General features: G+C 44.9%; 1 pseudogene; it reads right to left on the reverse strand.

Annotated features, from left to right (window-relative positions):
• Positions 1–12,616: 12,616 nt before the first annotated feature.
• On the reverse strand, positions 12,617–16,135 carry LOC127296990 (acireductone dioxygenase 3-like; annotated as a pseudogene).
• Positions 16,136–24,565: the final 8,430 nt, after the last annotated feature.

Consider the following 24,565-nt stretch of genomic DNA (forward strand, 5'->3'; position numbering starts at 1 on the left):
TTACAAATAGATGATCTTGATCATGTTAGGCAGCTCACAAGATCTGACAATGATAGCACAATGAGGAGAAGACAACCATCTAGCTACTGCTATGGACCCATAGTCCAGGGGTGAACTACTCACACATCACTCCGGAGGCGATCATGGCGATGAAGAGTCCTCCGGGAGATGATTCCCCTCTCCGGCAGGGTGCCGGAGGCGATCTCCTGAATCCCCCGAGATGGGATTGGCGGCGGCGGCGTCTTTGGAAGGTTTTCCGTATCGTGGCTCTCGGTACTGGGGTTTTCTCGACGAAGGCTATATGTAGGCGGAAGGGTAGGTCATGGGGCGACGCGAGGGACCCACACGCTAGGGCGGCGTGGCCCAGGCCCTGGCCGCGCGGCCCTGGCGTGTCGCCTCCTCGTGGTCCCACTTCGTATCTCCTCCGGTCTTCTGGAAGCTTCGTGGAAAAATAAGACCCTGGGCGTTGATTTCGTCCAATTCCGAGAATATTTCCTTACTAGGATTTCTGAAACCAAAAACAGTAGAAAACAGCAACTGGCTCTTCGGCATCTTGTCAATAGGTTAGTGCCGGAAAATGCATAAATATGACATAAAGTGTGTATAAAACATGTGTGTATCATCAATAAAGTAGCATGGAACATAAGAAATTATAGATACATTGGAGATGTATCAGGGCCCAGAGTATATCTATCCGTCATCGGGATGGACAAATCCCACCGTTGATCCATATGCCTCAACTCATACTTTCCGGATACTTAATCCCACCTTTATAACCAACCATTTACGCAGTGGCGTTTGATGTAATCAAAGTACCTTTCCGGTATAAGTGATTTACACGATCTCATGATCGAAAGGACTAGGTAACTATGTATCGAAAGCTTATAGCAAATAACTTAATGACGTGATCTTATGCTACGCTTAATTGGGTGTGTCCATTACATCATTCATATAATGACATAACCTTGTTATTAATAACATCCAATGTTCATGATCATGAAACAATGATCATCTATTAATCAACAAGCTAGTTAAGAGGCTTACTAGGGACTCATTGTTGTTTACATAACACACATGTATCAATGTTTCGGTTAATACAATTATAGCTTGGTATATAAACATTTATCATAAACACAAAGATATATAATAACCACTTTTATTATTGCCTCTTGGGCATATCTCCAACACCTCCACTGTATGACTATCATATTTTCTTAAGATTTTGATTTTATTTATTTTTCCTGCCAAGTAGCCTTTCTATGGAAATATCTGGTGTTTTGGGCCATGCTTCAACCATGTGCCTCTTGAATTTTGTCACCACATAATTTCCTCTCTTAAGAGTAACTCATGTAGTCTTTGACTCATCGCTTCAATCTGATCGAAATGGTCCAAACCTTGACTTGCTTGTAGTCTTTCGAGATCAGACTTCAAACTATTGATTTCTTTTGTGAGTGTCCCAAGTTTGAGGCTGCTCCAATCAGTTAGACAATCCATCGTTGATTTTAGCTTATGTTGCAACAATTGTAAACATGAGGCAGAGGTATGTTGGCCCAGGCTGTATTGGTCTCCTCTTCTAAGGATTCCTCTCTCTCCCTCATCAGCTATTAACATGCAAACTTTGTAGCTTTAAAATACCCAGTCTTCTTATTGGAGTTCATCAAAATAGGGCTATGATTAGATCTTGAGGAAACCAAGTGTGTAACTTTAGACTGAGAAAATATATTTGACCAAGGAGGGCAAGCAACCTCCCTATACAGTCTCACCCTTACATTTTTTACTTCCCTTCTATTTATTATTATATGTCCATAGCAGTCCTAAAAAAATCAAAACATGAAGACTGCAGTTGTATAGAACATTACGGAAATTTTCCATCTTCCTTTCATTACTTTTTGTCAATGACAAATCTGTATGCCACTGACAAATCTGTATGCCACATAGCAAAGTTGAAGTCTCCTACCATCATCCATGGTTCATCAACATCTTTTTTTATTCTTCTCAGGAACTTCCGCATTTCTAGTGTCATGTACATGTGGTTTACCATATACAAAGGTGCATCTCCAATTTGTGCCATTTTATTCAATGATTCTAACATCAATGTGATGGCTTCCAAAACTTGCCAGATTTACATTCACTTCCTCATTCCAGTACAGAGCTAAATCCCTATCCTTTCCCGTCCAGAGAAATAGGCAAACAAAATATCAAGCCCAAACATGAACACAAACCCTGAATTATTTCTTTATTTTACCTTGCTTCAGAGATAAATACGAGGCTAGGACAAAATTTCCGCATAATGCGGACCAGCTCTTAAACTGTACGAGACTGTCTAAGGCCTTAGCAGTTCCAGGATAGGATCAACATGGCTCCTGCTAGGAGCTCACATTAGCGTCTGACAGTTTGTGGGCAGCCCTAGGACCAGTCGCTTCCAAACCACCATACACTCCCGGCTGTGCCTCTACAACAACTTCCTCCACTACATACCTTATCATTTCCCTTTCCTTTTGTTTTATCTCTATTTCCTACCCTATCCCAACTACTCCCTATAAATTTAACATGTTCATTTTCATTTTCAGTAACCACACAGATCTTTGCGATGAAAGCATCAACTTCTTCTTCTCTCATTGTACAAAGATTTTCTATGCCCAAACACACCTTGAGTGTGGGCACCTGGAAGTGTTTTTTATTTGCATGCTGAAATTTTTCATCTTCTTCTGGGTACTCTTACGAGGACGTGGAGCCCCCCGTGATCAAATCGATCATGGGTGGTCAGTGTGGTTTTGTGTTCACCTTCATGAGCCATCCATCTCCATGTTCCTTTCTTCATAGGGAGGGTTACTGCCGGCACTAGCGCTTCCCCCGACCTCCCCATTCTTGTTCATCTTTGCTTCAGTAGGTGTTCTTTTAGTTGTTTCACCACCTTCAAGGACTAGGCTAGCTGGCCCACCAACCAACATCTGGTAGGATGCCATTCACGAAGCGGGAGATGTGTTGTTGATGACGTTCTTTTTTTTCCTTCGCTCATGCCAGGATGGTGGTCGTGAACAGCGAGTTTTCCCACTTACTTGGCGATGTGAGCGATGAGATGTTGCTGCCTAAGATTTGTCGTGGTAGCTTTGTTCATGTTATGTTCCCGATGGAAACGCCAGAACATGCTGCGGTGATGATGCTGATTATCCCGCCCGATGATTTCAGGCAAGAACCATCAACGAGGGTCCTCTCGAAGAGTTGGAGGTACTCCTTGTTTTTCATAGTACTCCTCAATCCTCTGCTCTTCCTTTATGTCGCAATTCTCCATTTTATGTTCTATGGTACCATAGAAAAATAGAAGGTTGGGAGCCTCTCATAAAAAAACTGATACAACCAAGTCATCCTCAACAATTTCATCCACCAAAGGTATCCATCTTCTGATAGCACGATTATTGCACAGATGCACTCTAGACCTCATATTTTTTGTCACAAAGGTCTCCTATAGCATCATTGTCAATGAACATTATCTCTCCAATTTTAATTCATAAATATTTTTCTAATTCTTTAGAGAGAAGGTAGAAAGAAAAATCCTTGAATTGTACCCAAATTGGAACTCTGGTGAATGTTACCTTCACTGTCTCCTCGCCTTCTTTGAGAACCTGAATCAGCGAAGTATCTTCCTTGAATGTCCATGGCCCTCCAAAGGTTGAAATCTCCATCTTCTGTGAGCTCCAAGACGAATCGCCCATCAGCAAGTTGGCTTGTGTAGACATGGCCGGAAACCTTCGACATTTTATTCATTGAATCAATGAGATTCTTTGAAGTGATCATCAACATGGACAGGAAAACTCCCACCACCATGAGGCAACTTTCATTAAACCAACGAGCTGCCCCGTTTACTTTGTTCAGCGTCAAGATGATGGCAGCCTTCTGTTCTTCAATCCCGAGTTCCTACATCAACTCCTTACCAGGTCGACGGTGAACGTTGCCTTCAGCATCACCAATAGCTCCTTCCGCACCGCTTCTTGGTGTTGTACGGCAAAATGGATGCAACATGATATGCCTAAATACGAAACAAAGAATTCACATGACATTTTTTCTACGATTGTGTAATTATACACAATTCTTGAGACATGGTCATCAAAGGTCATCGGTGCGCGGCTGGGCTTTGCCCTCGCGTATGGCGATGGGGTCAAGCTGGTGATCTGGTTGATGCGAGATTGGGAAGGTGCGGCTATCAGGGAAAACCAGGCTTCGACTTCGGTTATGGTGCACGATGGTTGTGTCTATGTGCTGCTACCTTATTGAAGGCATCATCCCTACAGACAGACTCTCCTCTCTTTGGTCACTTTGGGGGAAACCATAGACCCGTATCTCCCGGATCGGACGATGGCGATGCTACAATGATGTTCTCCCTCTTGGAGGTATCATTTTGGAGCAGGTGTTTGTATGAGTTGGAGCGGTCCACCGTCTACCACATCGACGATGGCTACGTCTCGGAAATGGACATGTTTTGATGGATGAGCACCAGGCGTTGGCATTATCTAGCGTGGTGGCACCGAAAAAAGAGCTGTCCAGGTATATGCATTGATCCCTACTGAATATGATTCAGTGTGAAGATGGTGGCCGCTTCTAGAGTGTGCGCATGTGGTGTGTGATGAGGTTATTGTGGACCAGTTTGTGCTCATGAATCAATGTTGGGCGGCTTGGTGAAGCCTCTGGATTAGATGGTGTGAATCGGTTCGAGGTTAGGACACATGGCCTTGACCACGGCCACCTCCATCATCAATATTGTAGGTGTAGTGATATAGATTGTTATGAATGGGGCTTTGGGTTGACCGTTATATTCATTTATTAGGATTTTGAATAATGTAATTAAAAAGGCTATGTGCATCATTTCAATGAAGAGGTTGGGGGATTCAACATCCTTTTTGACAAGATAGAATATTTTTTTCAAAAAAATTCAGTTGATCTAGACTATAGTAGTTATGATATCATGATCGAGGTTGCCTCTGCCTTCTTCGTGCTGATCAAGACACACATGTATAGATGTTGGAGGCAGTGTAGGTTACATGTTGTTCCCCCCGTTCATCCACCTGCCAGATAGGTAAAAAAATATCCAACGGCAACCCCAATAGCGCCCCCAATATTGGGGTACCAACCATAAATCAGGCTCACACCAACAACCCCCTTATCTTGCCGGTGCTTTTTCGAGCCTAATAAAATAGTAGGTGCACCCGTGATGTCCCCTATCCACAAGGGACGGGGGAGCACCGACACTCCAAGACACATTGTACTTCGCCTGTGAACTCTCTTGGCAGAAATATACACGCTTTCCCCACCCCTTGATACTCTCCCGATCTCACCTCCCATCGCCATGATCACCATCGATGTCGATGCCACCTCCTCCCCGTTCTCACATCCAACCTAACGCACCCCTAGAATCGCCACTTTCGATGACGCCGCCACCACCTCTAGCCAATTATCGTCGTTGTACGGATGGACCACCCCCATTTTCTCCGTGGTATGGAAGAAATTTGGCTGCAACTGAAGCCACACTTTCTACCACCACCACCAAACGACACCGGTCCACTCTTTTGTGGTGTGCACGTCCTCTTCGATGCCGACTTGCTAAATGGAAAATGTGTTTCTTTTGTTTGATAACAATATTTGGATATTTACTGTCATGCTAGGGTCAAGCACAAGATGGTGGTCGACCCCTCAAAAGTGAAAAGATCAATACGATGACCGTAGCTTCTCGGTGGTGTAGCTTGATGTGTTTTTTGTTGTTGTTGTTGTTGTTGTTGTTGTTGTTGTTATTGTTGTTGTTGTTGTTGTTGTTGTTGTTGTTGTTGTTGTTGTTGTAGTTGTTGTTGTTGTTGTTGTTGTTGTTGTTGTTGTAAGGGCACACCGGAATAATGGCTGAGAGAACCCCTTGAAATTATGTTGTTGAGGAGTTCTAGATCAGATACTCCGGTGTCCCAGGAAACATAGACTCCGGCCCTCCTTGGCGGGAGACTCCAGGAAAGTCTCCGGACCACATGATATGGGCAAAGTGTGAACTCTGCCTCATGTTCTGTGGTCAACCAGGGGGTTTTCCTTGAGACTGGATACTCGGTCCAGAGACTCCAGCCTTGCCATGTCTAGACATTCAGACCGCAGACTCCAACCCTCCTAAACCAGAGACTTCCGGATCCAGGATTTGAGCAGAACGCCAACTCTGCCTCACATTCTGTGTTTGGTCTAGAGTCTTTAACCTTGTGACCGGAGACTGTAGTGTGTCTGAGTTTTGACATTGTATGTCCGGAGACTCCGGTGTTTGTACCTAGCAATGGCTACATTTTAGGGAGGGGGGCTATAAATAGTACATTTCTTCCACCTTGGGAGAATGCGGCTTCCTCTCTCTCTTTCACTGTTTCAAAGTTCAAAGATCGTAGATCTCCCTTTCTAGCCACTCAATGTTGTTGCCCTTTTGGGAATCATGGGAGGAACCCTAGAGCTACACTTCCACCAAAGGGATTTGAATATCCCACCCTCTTCGTGAAGAATCAAGTTGTGAAACCCCAGCTTTGCGAGAACTCTCCCTCAGAGCTTGCTCGTGTTGCAAGAGCTCAGTGGTCTGTTGTTGGGATCCTCCAATTAAGTTGTAGATGCATGCCCAAACCTTTGTGCAAAGGTTTTGGTGGACACCTTAAAGGCTGCCACTTAGTGGAGCGTGCGCAACCCTTCGTGGTTTGCTCACCGAAGAATAGGGTGAGGCCTTTGTGGCGTTGGTTTGCCTTTGTGGCACCACACCCCTCCAACGTAGACGTACTTTCCCTCAAAAGGAAGGAACTACGGGAATCAACCCTTGTGTCTCTGTGTGCTTCACTGTTGGCAACCTTTTTTCCCGCACTTCACTAATTGTATCTTCTATTGTGTTTACTTGCTTGCACCTTATCATCTAGGTAAATTCACATGGTTGTATATCTACAGAATTAACCTTTTGTGTCAAGCCTAAATGAAAAACAATTAAAAGTTGATTAGAACCTATTCACCCCCTCTAGGTGCCCATAGAATCCTTTCACTCGCCGGCACAACATCGGCGGCAATAAAATCCATTTTCTAGCCTCGCCCGCAAGGTGTTTCCGCAGTTTGCCTAAGCAATGGACAATGAGAGGATGATGGAGCCATTGATGCAAGAGGAGGCCAATGCCGCTGCTGTCCAAGAAGACAATATGAAAATCTTGCCCACTCTTCTTCACCTTCGAGAGCAGCTCAATGTCGTTCATTAGCATAGTGGTTCGAGGGCAGGGAAGCTGAAGAACAAGGACTGTTATCAGCTTGCAGGTGCTATGTTGCTTGACACTAACTATTTTTTCGATGGCGCAACTCATACCCCCAAAGATTTTTAGTGGCTTTTTAGGATAAACAAGGAGTTGTTCATGCGGATTGCCTTTGACGTGAGGGGGTATGATTTCTACATCATATGCAAAAAAGACTGCACCAGATTATTAGGTTTCTCATCGATTCAGAATTGCTCGACTGCTATGCGGTGTATTGCGTATGGAGCTCTTCTAGATGCACTACACGGCTACCCAAGCATGTTTGAGACCACATGCTTTGATAGCATCTACAAGTTTGCCGAGAATTTATGATAGTTTGGAACACCCTATTTGAGAGCACTAAATGAAGAAGATATAGCTCAAATCCTGACACAAAATGCAGCAAGAGAATTTCATGTGATGCTTGACAGCATCGATTATATGCATTAGGCTTCGAAGAATTTCCCATTTTCTTGGCAGGGGTTGTCCAAAGGTCATACCTGAGAGTGGGGTGTGATAGTTCAAGCCGTGGCAGATTATCACCTCTGAGTTTGGCACAGTTTCTTTGGCATGGGGGGGGGGGGGGAGTCACAATGGCATCAATGTGTTGAATCACTCACCGGTGTTTCTAAGGCTAGCTGAGGGACATGCTCCAACTGTTAACTATGGTATCAATGGTCACACATATAACAAAGAGTACTATCTAAATAATGGTATCTATCCATCGTGGTCTACATTTGTGAAGAAAATCTGTGACCGTGTACGGATGAAATATCTTGGTTTGATATGTGCCAGGAAGCTTCTCGGAAGGATGTCTCGAGCGGGCATTTGGTGTACTCCAATATCATTTTTCTATTGTTCGGCATCCTTATCTTACCCATTCGGAATCTTAGATGTAGGAGGTCATGAACTATTGTGTGATCACACACAAAATGATCATCGAGAGTGAGCGAGAATCACCAGTGATTGATGAGCATCCATTTGATCAATAGGGTCCTCTTGCCCAGCTTATGGAGGTGCCGACCGTGTTTGCTGCTTTCCTCGCCATGCATCAACAAATCCATGACACACAAGTTCGTATGCAACTTTAAAATGATCTAGTGGAGCATTTGTGGGCGCTCAAAGGAAACACGGCCTAATTCTTGAACAAGTTGAATTGCAATTTGAGAACCAACATGTGGTTGGATAGTTAGGAGAGCAGTTGTACACTTACCCATGAGGGATCAAACCTTAGATTTGACGCTTTGATATCTCATAAAGGCTGAATATTCTTTCAGTGGGAGGGAACGTTCCCATCGATATCGAGGCACTTGTGGCGAGTTCATTAATCTCAAAATAATATTCAGCCTTTTAGAGGTTCTTATAGGGGAAGGGTGTGCGTGTGCCCGTGCGTTCATAGAGGTGAGTGTATGTACATATGTATGAGTGTCTATGTAAAAAAAGTTGAATGATAATTTATTTGAATTCTCTTATGAATAATTTTATCCGTATGTTTGGATTATTTTGTGATGAACTATGCAATATGGTTGAATTATTATGTAAAACTATGCAAAATCTTCCTGTTTGTCAAAGAAAAAACTATCTCTTTTTAGGAGCGGGCTATATTGCAAGCGATGGTGTGGGATGGCCCTGCTAATACGCCCACAACACCACATGCAACCCATATCATACTGTTAACGTCGGCTATGATTTGAGGGCTGCCAGTGGAAATCTATATACCTAATAATAAAGAAGCTAACGTTTCCTTGGTTTGGTCCGTCAAAATACGCTTTCGTCCAACCCAACCTTCAATACGTTTTTGTCTGTCGTCTGAAGCTAAAGTTTTTGTCCTTCCCATTTTGTTTCCTACCAGACGAGCAGCGCAGAGTCCCGATAGAACCTGACTTTGTCCTACGATCTTGCTGCGGAGTCCGGCTCGAACCCGATCAATCCAGCCTGTACTTTAAATACGTGCCCGCAAGGCCCCAGCCCTAGGCAGCCAGGCCAATCCCTCGAGGATCGACCGAGTGGCTTCTCGATGGCTAACCATGGATAACGAAAATAAGGAGATATCAGAGCTGTGCCATGATAGGAAGAGAAGGCTGGCTAGGAATCGCCAGAATTAATGGCGGCGGCACGGAGGCCACCGTCGATGGTTGCAGGGGACGATTGCGACTGCGCCAGATGGTCGGGCAGTAGGTCGTCGTGGTGTGGGGGGGAGGTTTCTGTGTGGTTGGAACAGGAATTTCGCCGTTCGGCTTCCGCTGCCGTAACCTAACGCAACGATTGGAGCCGTTCAGCAAGCGAATGATGCAGTGGAAGAGACCAACCTCGGTGAGATACTGCGTCGTGCTCACCCTCCTCAACGATGCATACATACATGATAATGACTCGACATAGCAGCAGTTGTTGCCAAAGCTAGCGCTGGGATCGGCTATGGGTGGCCCTGCTGACTTCCTCCCACATGCAAGGCAACTCGGCGCGAGCGCTCTCTCTTTCCGGGTGATTCATCGCGGGACCTGAGCAGTGGTATGAACTGAGAAATAACAGACAATGAGGAAGATATAGAGCAGCAAGAAACGAAGAAGCACATGCCTAATCCTCAACTAGGAGGGAGCTATAGCTACTCCTACCATTCATGTGTTCAAGATAGAGCAAAGAAAAGGTTATCTGCCTTAGCACCGACGAGCTAGATGGCCAAGTCCCACGACGCCCAACTGGTGAAAATCCAGATCTTGACTAGAGCAATGACGCGGCATCCCACGACTCCCAGCACGTGCCGCATGTCTGGAGTCTACAGTCTATGAGCCTTTATCTGCCGTGCCAAGCGGCCAGATCGAGTGCAGTCTGTGACGCCTGTCCGGCTCGCGGCGCTCATTTTCTTAACAGTGATTTTTTCCAAGACTGTGTTTCATGGAAAGCAGTGATTGGCCGAGCGAATTCACTTCACGAAGATACAAGCGATCGTCACGAATAAGCAGTGCCAAGCTGCGCTCTATTCGAGAGATCACAAGTAATATCGATTTACCGGGTATATGCATTTGCGAGTTAGTAAAATAATTGTTTTGGTAAATATATATAGCTAACGATTTATTAAAAGTGCGTATGTATTGTAGATTTTTTTTTTACATTTAGACAACTATGATGGATGGCGATTCAATGGATATAGTAGTCATCTCCTGGTTCCTAACTAGAGGGAGGACATCTTCAAAAAAAAAGTACCATGGCGGTGGACTACGGTAGGAAAGGCGCTTTCGATGCAATGTAGGATCGTCTCAATCTGATAGCTGGCTCATGTGTTATCCTAGGATGGCATGATCTTAGGCATCGCTTCTACGTCGTTCCATTGTTGAAGTAGAACGTGGCGATGAGGTAAAAACATACATAATTTTGATACTTTGTACTCCCTCCGTCGCATAAAACATGCCAGAGATTTATCGAAATTCGAATCCTGGACACTAGATAGTAGCTAGCTACCTCTAAATTTTGATAAATCGTAGACATGTTTGATGGGATGGAGGGAGTACTTTTTCTATTTCCGCCACCATGACAACATTTTAATAATGTGTGTGTTCCGTTGCAACGCACGGGCAATTTTCCCAGTACCTCTACATCGAAGAAGCCGACGTACCATCTACCTCCTCGAATAAGAGCTGTCGCAAGTCCTCTTTCACATGAAAAACCACCATGAAGTCTATGGCCGGCGATCTCCATGTGTTTGGTGTCCGCCTCTTCATGCCCCTTTTCAGGTGCGCGTTGATCAGCTCCACTAGCAGATGTTTGCAATTTTAGTTGGATCAGAGGAGATAAGACTACCTAATATACATTTGATTTTCCTGAAGGCATTTGATCGAGCAGTAGAGCGCATGAAAACAGATTTGCTGCTTGACTTCAACATAAAGGCCGAGCGACGAGTACAACATGCCGTGGAACACGAGGTTAATCTTCTCTTATACGCGACCAATGTGAGCAGCACAGCTCCTCTGTTGTTCATGGACTTGAACCGCGCGCAGGCCACACACACATGGGAGATCGATCGGCCACTGAAGCAGAGTTGCCGACTGCTGGGACACTGAATCCCAGCCAAGGGCGCATTGCCTGGGCGGCGAGGGGAGAAGCCGGGCCAACCGCGCTAGAGCAGGTAGCCGGGTGGGGTATGAAACTGCTTCGCAGGCATCGCCTGTGTCTGAAATTCTGAATGCAACGCCCTCATTTTGTTACATTGTCAGAATCATGCTGCTGCAACAGCATCAGTTTAGTTCCTAGAATAATTTGTGGCACCCTGCTATCATCTAATTTATGCTTGCCATCATGATGACTGCTTGGTCAAACTTGTTTGCTTGTTATGCTCCAGGTCTATCATGCAAGGCCCTCTCTTACACTATTCGGCCAGTTCAGCTCTGCACTTGTCTTGCTCTTGTCAGGCTATCCATCTACCCATGTTTTTTTTAGAGGCCATCTCCCCATGTAAACATGTTAAGATTTATCATCTCACCATGAATACTTTCTGCATGGTTATGTACACGTGTTGTCAGAAAGTATGTAGAGTGTGACTGAGTGGTGGAGCCTCGATCTTGCCAGTGTTCCAACTCCATATCCACGTCAGGGGAACTGGATTCTGACAAGAATCTGACCCTGAGTCCACGCTCGATACGTCAGAAGTACTTAACCTTCCGGTTACTCGCGACTCTACAGTCTACACCATGGCCGACTTCTACGCGTCGAGGCCGGCAATCGCGATCAAACAACAGGCTCTTCGGCGGCGGAGCACAGAAGGCCAGGACGCTGCGGTGCGCCTGCCGCATCTTGCCGGACGACGAAGGGCCGGAGGAAACGGCCCAGCTGTGCGCGCTGCACCAACTCTGACCATGACGGCGGGCTCGCGACGGAGGGGCTCAAGAAGGTTGCCGTGCCCGACGGAGGAACGGCGTTCGTGCGCTACGTCAGGTGGGCGGCGTGCTATGACCTTGCCCACGCGCTTCTTTCTGGAGGACAACTACGCACGGGAAAAGATTGGAGATCGATGCTCGTACACCAGCGCAATCAGACGCATACATAACTGAACATAGAAGCGTACTTGAGGCTGCATCTCAAATGGATTTCATGTATTCTCATTATCAGATCAACTTGTGTACATAGTACGTACTATTACTTCAGACAAATGATTATTGGAAACCAGATGTGGGTTGATCAAACGCTAATAACACCGGATTAATAACTGTGTCTGTCTTGCTGGCTTCCTCTTCCCGAATACAATGCGGCCAGATAATTTTTCCTGGAGTACAGAAAAAACAACCATTGAAACGATAACTAGAGTATAATATTTTAGGGACTCTCTGATGACGCATGATCCGAATAATAAGCTCAAGTTACCTTGCCGGCAGATGGTCGTGGGGACGGTTATAGGCTGTCCAGTCCGGCCCTCCGGAAAAGAGACGCATCGCCTGAAATGCACCAACAGAAGGCACAAAGCTATCATAAGCAAGCTATGGGTTCGACTCTCAGAGAAATTCTAGATAATGTTTCGTACCCAAAAATTTTCTGTTTTTCCCAAATGCTAAGGAGAAGAAGAGCATTCAGCCAAAAAAAAAAATTTGGATTTTATCAACAATTTTCTTGTGTAGGTGGGTAACTGGTATTATCGGAGTCCTTATGTGAGGAATTACAGAAGAAAAAGTTCAGCAAAATGTGAATTAGAAAGGATTGGTCCACGATATGAATTGGAGACTTAATCTTAGTGCACCCCAGAACAATACGTTCTTGTTATCATAACCTATCATGGGTTCCTCAATATGCATGTTATGGTAGGGTAAATTTTTTATTTTGTCCTATTCGCTTGAGACTCCAGAGAGATAACAACGTCTATTCATATAGTCTATATATTGTGCAAGTTTAAAATTTGGCGGGGGCAGCAACCACTCCATTCAAGACTAGCTTTATGCTTAAACAACGATTGCAGAAGGTGGAGAACCGCGACCTATTTACGGAGATCTGTACACGGTTGGAGGACACGGCGAGGGATATTTTTTCCCTACATGGGTGGCAGCATAATCTACGGACTGGGCCTCCGCCTTCACCTTAGACGTTTTTTACATTCTCTCAGGCTGATACGTAATTTGATTTTTTAGCACTCCAGATTACTGAGACTCTTTAAACGGCTGTGTGCATCTTAGCTATGCAGAGGTCGGGTGTAATTGCTTATTACGAGTAATAAAACGTCCATTATCAAAAAATGCTTAAACAACGAACATGGTACTGACGGACGAACAAAGGGGAGCATCATTGCATGGTCCATTTTACATCATGTTCCTCAATTCAAACAGATGTGTATCAAATGTGTAGAAATTAGCTTGCTAGGCAACTTGTGTCTAAATCTTTATTACGATTCATGTCTGGTTTAGACATATATTTATATATGTGCATGCCCATGTCTTTTTCTCTCTCTGTGTGTGTCGTGTGGAATTGCATTCTCTAGCCAGTTCAATCAAAAGTCCGATCTGGTGGAGAAGGGCTAGACAATTACTACCTCCGTTTCAAGGAATAAGGCGCCCTCGTTTTACGTGCTTTTTATTTGACCAAGAATTACTTCAAATAGATAAACATTGTTAGTATGAAATTGGTATCATTAAAAAGTTTTTTTCAATACGAATCCAACGATACTAATTACATATAATATAATCAAGATTTTGTTACTTAATTTTTATGGTCAAAGTTCATCTTGAAATACGCGTGCGTCTTATTCTTTGAAACGGAGGTAGTATATTCAACATGTAGGAGGATGTGGTCCTCTTATTTGGGGGAGTGTATTTGGTCTGCCCTTGAAGCAATTTTGGGTTGGATTGGCTTGGCAAGTTGGTTTCACACACGCACCTTTATATAGTTGTTGTTGTCCAACGTGAAACGGTGGTAAATTCCAGCCGGTACGATAATGAGGCCTCCTTTGCTCAGTGACACCCTGACCCACTAGTCATCCTCATCCCTTACATCGAAGTACCCTTCATGAGACCAAGGACTAGGTAAGCATGGTAAATTCCAAAGGCGATTGCTAAAACAATAGGAGATAGCACGTCTATATAAGTACTCTATACTAGAGCCAAAAGAACACAAAACATACCGGTACCGTCGAGACAATAGCGAACTTCCTCATCGGTATGGAGGTGCTCTTCAAAGAACCTCTTGATCATCGCCTCATAATTTGGCATCTTCTCTGGGGTTAATTCAATTATGTCCTAAACAAATAAATTGCATATAAGCCATCTATCAGACTCCAATGTGACTATGCAGAAATAAAGGACAACATTTGATGCTCATCATACTTTCAGGATTGAAAAAAATGATATCTCAATGCAGAAGTCTAAGAAAAGAAGGAATATATGTTTATAGTTGGCCAAGCTCTGGTCTCAACTTCTCAGGACAAGAGAGGTTAAGCTAACATTTGAAATACATATGCTCTGATTTTTTTTGTGCGAAGAAGAGCATCAGAGATCCAATACGTGAGCATCTTTTAATTTGGAGATCGAACAATTTACCTAGTAAAAACTATTTAATACCTACGACATAGAATCAATCAATTTAATTCAGTACAAACCAATTCTTCTAATTTTGGTTTTTGCCTACTGCAAACTGCATTAGCTAGTCAAAGAATACAAAAACAATATTAATCTATAGTCCAGAAAGGCTAAGGTTATTTTGCTGTAAACACATCTATAGGACCAAAGTAGTATCTTTGAGCTAGATCTGAAAATGTGAAGCCAGTTTAATTAGAATCCTAAAGAGTGACCACACTACCAGTCTAGGGTCCAGTCTACATGGCGAGAAACAGCGGCACAACAAGGTGGTATTCCTTCCTTTCCAACGACCCCAACCAACTTTGTAAGCATGCCTTAGATACGGTATTACTAGCATAAGTTGACTTAGTATTAGTGAAGACCGATTGAGTGACAGACCATGTGCAAGTAACCCCTCTCTTGACGCATTGTCGTGAGGTTCTCGTCCCGCTCATGGTTCTCTGCATCTAGCCGCAGCGCCACGATTCCGAGGTCTGTATTCACATGTCAGCCGAAAAAACAATGACTTCCATTTGGGACTGCAAAACTTGACGCAAGGAGATAAAAATATTTAATCGTTTGCACGAATGAGCACCAAGTAGTTTTGCAAGCGGGACGGCCTCATCAGGCTGACGGTGATGGGGGAGCCTCTGATCTTCGTCCTCAGCGACGGCGACGTCGTCCATGTACCATGCTTTCACCACGTCGTCCACACCGATCTGTGTGTCAGTATATTCATGCAATGACATGAGAAAGCAGACAAAGGTCCGCTCGTAGGCGATGCGATCGAGATATAGACCAAGAGTTCTTCTAAGTAATTCTGAAGGTTTGCATGATTCTTGAGTACATATGAATCTTCATCTTTATCTAAAAGAAACACGTTAATGAATTTTCATAAAAAAGGAATGTTTATTCTCCCATGTCCTCTCCACGGAGCACTAAATATCTATTGGTGCAATCGTAGGAGCCTATGCATAAGCTGAGACTGCAACTAAGTACTACCTCTGTTGGGATGCGTCGATTAAATCCGATCGGAGGGAGTAGGAACTACTTGAATGCATTGAGGAATGCTAACCTCATATCGATGCCAAAATTACATACCTTCATGCCACCGGCGAGGTCGGTGTCGGCGCCATGACAGGAGTCCAGACCAGGGAGGCTTAGGCCGTGGGAAAAATGCAGCTCGCCATGGGTGGAGCTCTCGCCGCAGTGAGCATATGTCGTCTCCAGCGTCGCAAGGGTGGCGAGGACACACAAGATGAAGAGGAGTTTCTTGGCTGCCATGTTTCTTGCTATAGGTCTGAATATGTGGAAGTACAACCCGTGAAAGAAACTTAGAAGTGGTGCAATATATAGAGAAAGCTCTGTTGACGAATTGCACTATGCAAGTCGCGAGGTCATATTTTATCTTGAGAAATTAATTAGCAGCCTCTGGAAGAGGTTTGGCCGGCGCATCGAAGCGAGCTACTCATATGCACGCACATTTCGACAATACAAAGGGTTTGAATGGACAAACAACCAGTTGGCATTTCAAGTATAAACATGCATCCAGTTGGTAGTTTGTTAATGTGGTGTGATCACTAGATGGGACTGCATTTAAATGCTAAAATCAGCCGTCGAGGACAAAGGTTAGTATTTTTCAGATTTGTTTTATGTCAAACTTTTTTAAGTTTAACCAATTTCTTTTTTTGAGAAATCAACGGGGGCGATTGCCCACCTAAACTCATATTTCCATAAAGTGTTTAGACATTACAGGGGGGCGACCCCTTAGGAGCGTGGGAGCAACCAGCCCCGCAGCACTCCTGGGGTCCGGGGCGGCAAATACCGCGCCCGAGGTGGGGGAGGGGGATTACAGGGGGGAGGAGAGGACGGGGGCAGGGAGGGGCTAGGAGATGGACTGACACCAGGCCATTAGGGGGGCCGTGTCGATTCTAGCAGGGGCGCGGACGATCCACAGACGGAGGTGGTCAATGACCAAAGCTATCACCTGGGTAGTAGACATGAGGTCCGCGTCGAAGACCATCTTGTTCCGGGATTTCCACACCGACCACATGAGAGTGAGGATGGCGGTGTTCCGTGCCTTCACGTGCATCCGGGGCAGATCCTTGGAGAGGCCATCCAGGAGAGCTGGCGGGTTGGCAGTGTCGTGCAGACGTCCCAAGGGAGAGATGATGCTCCACAGAGGTCGTAGGCGGGGGTAGGAACGAATAAGTGCGACATGTTTTCTTCACTCCCATGGCAAAAAGGACAGTCGGGAGAGGGCACACAGCCATGCCGGTGCAGCAGCAAACAAGTTCTGGTTTTTTGGAGGCGAAGGATCCAAAAGAACACTCGCACCTTGAGCGGAGCGAAGCAGCCCCAGTTGATGTCCTGGCCAGGGACGACGCATCCAGAAGAGTGCAGGGCCCGATAGATGTTCCCGGTGTTGAAGTTAGGAGTGGGGCCAAGAGCGATGGTACGGACGTCAGGCGTCACGCTGAGGGAGATCCGCGAGAGGCAAGTGCGCACAAAGTCCAGTTCTCCAGCGGCAGCCGCGGTCGGCCGGTGTGCGATGGGGATCTCCACATCTCCACCCTCGAGGGCGTCGGCAACGGTGGCAAAGGGGTGGGTGCAGTGAGGGTAAGCTGCAGGAAGGGCCGCATAGAGGGGGCCTAGGGGGCTTCAGGAGTCGTGCCAGAGGGAGGTCGAGCGCCCGTCTCGGGGCTCCACCCTAGTGATAGAGCGGTACAGGGGGATAAGCGCCTGAAAGCACCTCCAAGAGGGCGTGGCCGCCTGGGGTGGTCACCGAGGTAGCTGCGCTTCACCCATCTGGTCCAAGGGGAGTCGCGTCCGGAGAAGAGACCATGCAGGACTTTCAGCAGAAGGCACGTGTTTTGGAGGCCTAGATCAGTGATGCCGAGGCCACCCTCAGACCGTAGCCGACAGACGTAGTCCCAAGCGACCTGGCGGTCGCCTCCATAGCATTTATCCTTCGCCTTCTAGAGCATCGCGCGTCGGGGTCTGTCCATTTTTGTGAGGGTACCCTTCGGCATGGGGAGGACTGACATAGCGAATGACGGGAGGGCGGACAAGACTGCATTGGTGAGCGTGAGATGGCCGCCAATGGGGAGGAGGGACGTGCGCCAGCTCGGGATGCGCTTTGAGATCTTGACTGACAGAAACTCCAGAGCCGAAGCAGGTAATTTGTGGTCTGACAGTGGCAGACCCAAGTAGGTTTGGTGGAAGGACGAAACAGGGCAGCTGAGAATGTCGGCAAGCTCAGAGGCAAGGTCCCCAGGAACTCCACCAACGGGGACGAAGGTGCTCCTGTGGAAGTTGATGTGCAGACCGGTTGCTTGAGAGAAGAGATCCAGGATCACTTTGAGGCGACGGACTTGCGAGTGTTCGGCCCGTAGAATCAGCAAGGTGTCATCTACGTACTGGAACACGGGGCAGGGGAGGTCGTCCACAAGAGGATGGTTTCAACATTTTCTTTATCAAACATATTATCATAACACACTTATTGGTGTTATACACGCTCATATGTTATTCTACAAACTTAATAAGACTACATGAAGTTTTAAAAAATAATACGTAGCTGGATATTTAATAATGGAGGGGGTACTTGATTTACATGTTGGATTGGAGTCCTCTCTTGCACTTTTTTTTTACAACAAGGGAATTTTCGAATGATATATCCCAATCATGGGCCCCGGGTTGGCCAACAAGACAAGAAGAGGATCACTAGGAAGGAGGCCAGTCAATCCCGCCTCGTGGATCAGCCTAATTCTGCTCGTCCAAGGTCAGTGGAGTCAGGAACGGAGCCAGCTTCTCATGTTGAGGGAGGCAAAATTGACTGAATTACTGCTGTAAACTTGATGAGGGGGCGAATTGGACTAAATCAGTAAGAAATTAGGGTTTAATGACTAGTATTCTTCACAAAATCCCAATCACGGAGGTGGCTGAGCCCCCCCTCCCCCCGTCCCCCCTTGGCTCCGTTCCTGAGTGGAGTGCGAACCACGCCATGGTCATGATAAAATCAAGATATGATCAAGCCAGGGATATCTACGAGGATTAATCCAAGCGACCTAAGATTGGATTTGTAATATTAGGATAAAATTCGCATACCAAAGTAGCAACCGACTAGGCACCCTTAACCCTACGTCATCCTCTATATAAAACACATGGGGAGCCGCCGAAAAACACACACATTACTCTTAGAACTCAACTGAGATCCACCATCATCTAGCTTCCCTAGGGTTCGTCACTGAACATACAAGAGATAATACACCCACCAGACATGGGAGTAAGGTCTTTACCGTGCATGTTGCCAGGACCCAAACCTATATAATCCTCACGTGTCCGTGTGCTACCATCTGATCATGTCGGATGCGTGCTTCTGTTGAATAAAAAATCTACCGACTACTACCTCCGGACATGTTCCGCCTAATAACATGCATGGCAGGCCTCCCTCTTCGTCGATTAAATCCAACCAGACGGAGTAGGAAATGTCACGATAGTAGGCATGCCATGTAGGGGCTTCACATTCGGATCAACGTCGACATGCTCAGATGGACAACTTCTCCACTGATGTTAACAACGTTGTCTTCACTCTAGGGCAGGCATTCCGATTTGGCATGCTCGACTTCCTCGCATACTGAGCTAGCAAGTTGCAGATCCATAAGAAGAATGCTACATCGTGGAACACCTATATATGATGTCGTCTCCCCCGACCTCTACAACAACACTAGCTTGGGGGCTCCAGTTTTGGAACCCAACCTAATTTCCATGGTGCATAACGCATCCTAGGACTAGGAGGATCATAGTTCCGGGGACCCCGACCCTAGTTCTCTAGATTGATCTGCCCCTGAGACACCAGACATGGGGCTCTCCTCTCCCCCTACTAGCAATGCAGGGGGTCGACGACTACCGTGCCTTGGGAGAAGTGGTGGACCCACGGGAAGGACACCCGAGTGGAGAGAACACTCTATATGTGTTCTCTGATGCAGCTCCATCAATATGCTGAGATGGACGACCCCAAATATATACACTTTAAAAACATATGTATGTCTATAACTTAATGTATGGATCAATATGAGCGAGAAACATATCCATAAGATAAAAACAAAAAGTTGACTTTATCGACACAATAAACACAATACCCTTGCATTTATCATATTAACCCTCACATGTCATGCATATATCATATAATATCATATCAAAATCATCAAAGTTCATGGATAGATTTCCAATATATCATTTACTCACATGATTGTGCTATGTGATCAATTCTACATGTACATATGTATATACATGTGTAGACATGAAGCTATTGGTAGAAATAAGTATCATGGTATATAGTTTGCTTGACCAGTATAAATAAGTAGTTTAAGATGTCTTTACCTAGATTCCAAATACTCTGGATCTATCAAAAAGTATGGATTGTTTATTCTTCCATTCCATTACAGTAATATTTCTCTTGGGCAATAGTTACACTTTTTCAAGTCTTTTGCATGTGACCATGTGGCGGAGCTTGAAAAAAATTGTTGTGGGGCCAACGACACTAATCATGCTTAAAATTTTAGTAATATTAAAACATTTTCATAAATGCTAGAGATATTTTAAGAAATTTTCTGAAGTAGGGGGGCCATTGCCCCTGCCATAAGGAAGCTCCCCGACTGTGATCAATATCCCTTGGTGCCGTGCCACCCCATGGTCCCTTAAATTTATGGACCGGCCCTGCTCCTCAATGTGCTAAATGATCTCGTCCATTAGCTCCTCGGTCTTCCAGATCATCTTCCAGATCTAGATCGACGGGGAGAGTCGGCAGTGGGCAGGCTGGAAAGAAGAGGGGAGAGCTAGCGGGTAATGGGTAGGATGGACAAAGGAGGGTATACTCAGCGGGCATCTTCCTGCGCACCATAAGATGCTAGGAAATTTCAAAGTTAGTTGTGCTAGTTTATTTTTCCTAAGAATTCAAGATGTTTTCATTTTGACTAAAATTGAACGTGGGAGAAATCTCCTAGAATCTAAAATAAATACCTGCAATGCTTCTGATGCTCCTTGAAGTCTGAGTGGACCGTGTAGTTGAGGTCGCATGCATCACAATGGCATGTCTTACATTTGTGCCATCTCGTGAAGTTCCTATTGACTCCTTTTATCCAAACACAAATAATCAAACATTTTTGAGTATTTTTTCTTGATCCCACGATATCTCTCTGGGCTTCCCAAATCTAATGAACAACATCAGCCCTCATGTGCGTTTTCAAGATTGTGAGTATCCATTAGTGGAGACTAACGACACAATCACATAACTATACCATTCCACGAGCATCTCTTCTTCGATTCAAGGCAGTTTTACTTCTCCCCATCATACATGTTTAAGAGATTGTATATTACATCCTCTTATTAATTATGTGCCAAATATGTCTACTCTTCTACTCATCTTTCGTACATGCATATGAATAATTTCATCATATAATTGTGTTATGCCAAATGTACAGATTATTTTATTTTCTATTGCACAGAGTAAAATTTCTCTTGTATAATAGTAACCTTTTTAGGTGCCGGATAGCTTTAGGAGATTGCTGAGGTGACGGATATCTTTAAGCATTTTTTTCTCAAGTAGGGGGGCCATGGCCCCCTGTCCTAGGGAAGTTCTGCTATTGTGAACAAGGACCCTTGGTGTCGTGTTGCCCTAGGGCCACCTAAAATCTGTGGACCAGGCCCGCTCCTTCCACTCTTCGACGTGTTACATGATCTGCTCCATTAGCTCCTTAGTCTTCCATATCTGGTGCCGGATCTAGATCGACCGGAAAGAGGTGACTGGGCGGGCTGGATAGAGGAGGGGATAGTCAGCAGGGACTAGGTGGGCTTGATAGAGGAGGGAGAGACGGCAGGGATAGGGAAGGCTTGACAGAGGAAGGTAGACTCAGTGGGGCGGGCTTCATCATCCTGTGAACTATAAGAAAAAAGGAAAATTTGAAGTTAGTCACAGTAGTTTACTTTTCGTCCGAATTCCATATGTATTCTTTTTGAATGAAATTGACCGTGGGGAAAATTTCTCAGAATCTGAAATAAATACCTGCAATGCTTCTAATACGTCTTTTTTTTGAACATAGAGATTTATTAAAATTAACAGCACTTTACATAAAGTAGCGTGAAAGGACTCACGCATAGATCAGAGAGGATATCTCTGCCTGGACAAAGACCTACATCCTGACATAGGCACCTGATAGCCATAAACATAGAGTTAATCCTTTTAGCTAATCTAGCTAAATGATGAGATTTAACATTCAGACTTCTAGAGATATAGTTGACCCTGTTTGCTTGAAAAGAAGGTGATGCTTGAATGGACGCCAATTGTGGCCTAATCTCCCAATGGCTCGAAGCAGATAAGATGCATTTGGTAGAAGCCACTTGAGCCAATACAACACTATCCGTGAAGAACTTGGGATCTTGTAACTGGATAACAACAGCCAGTTTGGTAGCAAGAACAAGAGCTAGAGCCCCAGCCTGAAGAGTGGATCCAACAGGTGGGGACATGGCTGCGATATGCAACTGTTTGAAATGCTGGTTATTATCCACCTGGATATAAATCCCTATTCCAGCTGGAGCTTCTTGAGCACTTCCATCTAGCTTCCATGCCGCGTCACAGAATATTGAGCAGCCTGCAACAAAAGAGGGGGCTTGTGTCTCCATGATTATAGGGCGAATGTGTTGCAATTGATCCTCGCACGGCTTAGTGTGGTCTGCGTGCTGCAACATTCCTTCTAGATTGCTTCCCTGCAAAATGGCGTTAAAGGTAGCAAACACCTGGGCAGGATTTCGAATTTTTTTACCAAAAAGAGTATCATTTCTTGATTTCCAAAGACACCATAAGAAAGTATACAGATTTTTAGTATTTATATGTGGGTGGTTGGAGGAAAGCAAAGCATTGATCATGTCAGGAATAGAGTGGTGAACTGCAGCGAACGACTCTGTTTTAATAAACCAAGGATTGCAAAACCATGCAGCTTTAGAAAAAGGACAAAGAAAGAGCATGTGCATCTCATCTTCCATACCCCCACACCTAGAGCAATATTCATCAATATGTTTGGAAATTCTGCTTGCTCGCTTACCGGTGGGAAGAGCCTTGGGAAGAAGTCTCCAAGCAAAGGTTTGCACGCGAGGCACCATCTCTTTGTCCTGCCATACCTGATTGAGCAAAGAAATAACCTGTTGTGGAACAACCTTGGGCTGCTGATTTGGAGGAGAGCGAGGTTGTTAAAGCAGTGCTTGTAAGCACTCTTGGATGACCAAGTACCTGTAGGGGTTAGCTTCCAAACTAACGTGTCTTGCTCATTTGCATTAATGATTGGAGTTTGAAGAATTTCATGGGCAGTTTCAGTATTAAAAAGCGAATAAACTAAAGTTTCATTCCAAGCTTTTTGGTTTGGATGCCAAAGATCTTTTACAGTAGCTGGATACACGAAAGGAGGAGGCTTAATTATTAGATTATCGTAGATGGTTTCCCAGCCCTTAAACCAAGGAGAACTCCAAATTGAGCTGCTGCCATCAAAGATTTGATAAAAGGAAGCTGAGATTAACAGGGGGCGAACCTTAAGAATTGTAGTCCAGAATGCAGATTTGGGCTTGTTCGGCTTAGCTCTCCAAATTGAAGTGTCATCATGGTATTTTGCTTTTAGGATCTGAGCTAGCTGGCTTTGAGGCTCCTTTGCCAACCTCCAGGCCGCAGAAAGAATATGCCCCTGGTTAATCGCCTGCAAGTTTCAAATGCCGAGGCCACCCAATTTTTTGCGTACACAAATGTCTGCCCATGCCCTAAGGCACATGCATTTTGTAGAGGGCTCTTCTTTCACACCTGTCCACCAGAAATTCCTTATAATCGCAGTGAGTTTTGCAAGAAATTTCTTTGAAAAAAGAATATTGGACATATAGTAGATGGGTATAGATGAAAAAACGGATTTTATAAGAGTAAGTCTGGCTGCATGGGAGAGTCTGTTAGCTTTGCAAGCACTCAATTTTGATCTAAATTTGTCATAAATAAAATTGTACGCTGCAGATCTTTCCTCGGCTGGAAGTATGAGTGGATGGCCAAGATGAATTGTGTTGTTATCGATGTCTGGTACCTGAAAGATTTGCTTGATATCCTGCTTAACCTGTAAGGTAACATTTTTGCTAAACATGATTGCAGATTTATCCCAGTTTGGCACCTGCCCCGAATGGTGGCAAAACTGATCCAATATTTGGGCCATAGTGTAAGCCTCCTGCATGTTAGCTTTGCCGCAAACTAGCAAGTCATCTGCAAACATGATCGAGTGAATCGGAGGACAGTTTGGTCCAAGAGAAATACCTGATAGACGGTTGGCTTGCATAGCATCCTGTAGAGCCAGTGAGAGTTCATTTACTCCAAGGACAAAAAGATACGGCGACAGGTGACATCCCTGTCGAATGCCTCTGCTACTCTTAAAATGTCCGTAGGACTGACCATTAATAATAACAAAAAAAGTCGGTGAAGAGATGCAAGCATGCACAAGATTGATGAAATGATCATGAAGCCCTTTACGTGCTAGAGCAGAAGCAATAAAATGCCACTCGATTCTATCAAAAGCTTTAGCCAAATCAATTTTGGTCATAAAGTCATGGCTATTCCAAGAGGACAGAGAAAAAGAGTGGGCAATTTCTTGAGCAACAATAATATTATTACTAATACGCCTACCTTTGATGAAAGCTTGTTGCGAAGGATGAATATAGTCTGGCAAATGCTCTTTCAAACGGTTAGCCAAAGTT

Source organism: Lolium perenne, chromosome 4, assembly GCF_019359855.2.
Source record: "Lolium perenne isolate Kyuss_39 chromosome 4, Kyuss_2.0, whole genome shotgun sequence".
Lineage (NCBI taxonomy): Eukaryota > Viridiplantae > Streptophyta > Magnoliopsida > Poales > Poaceae > Lolium > Lolium perenne.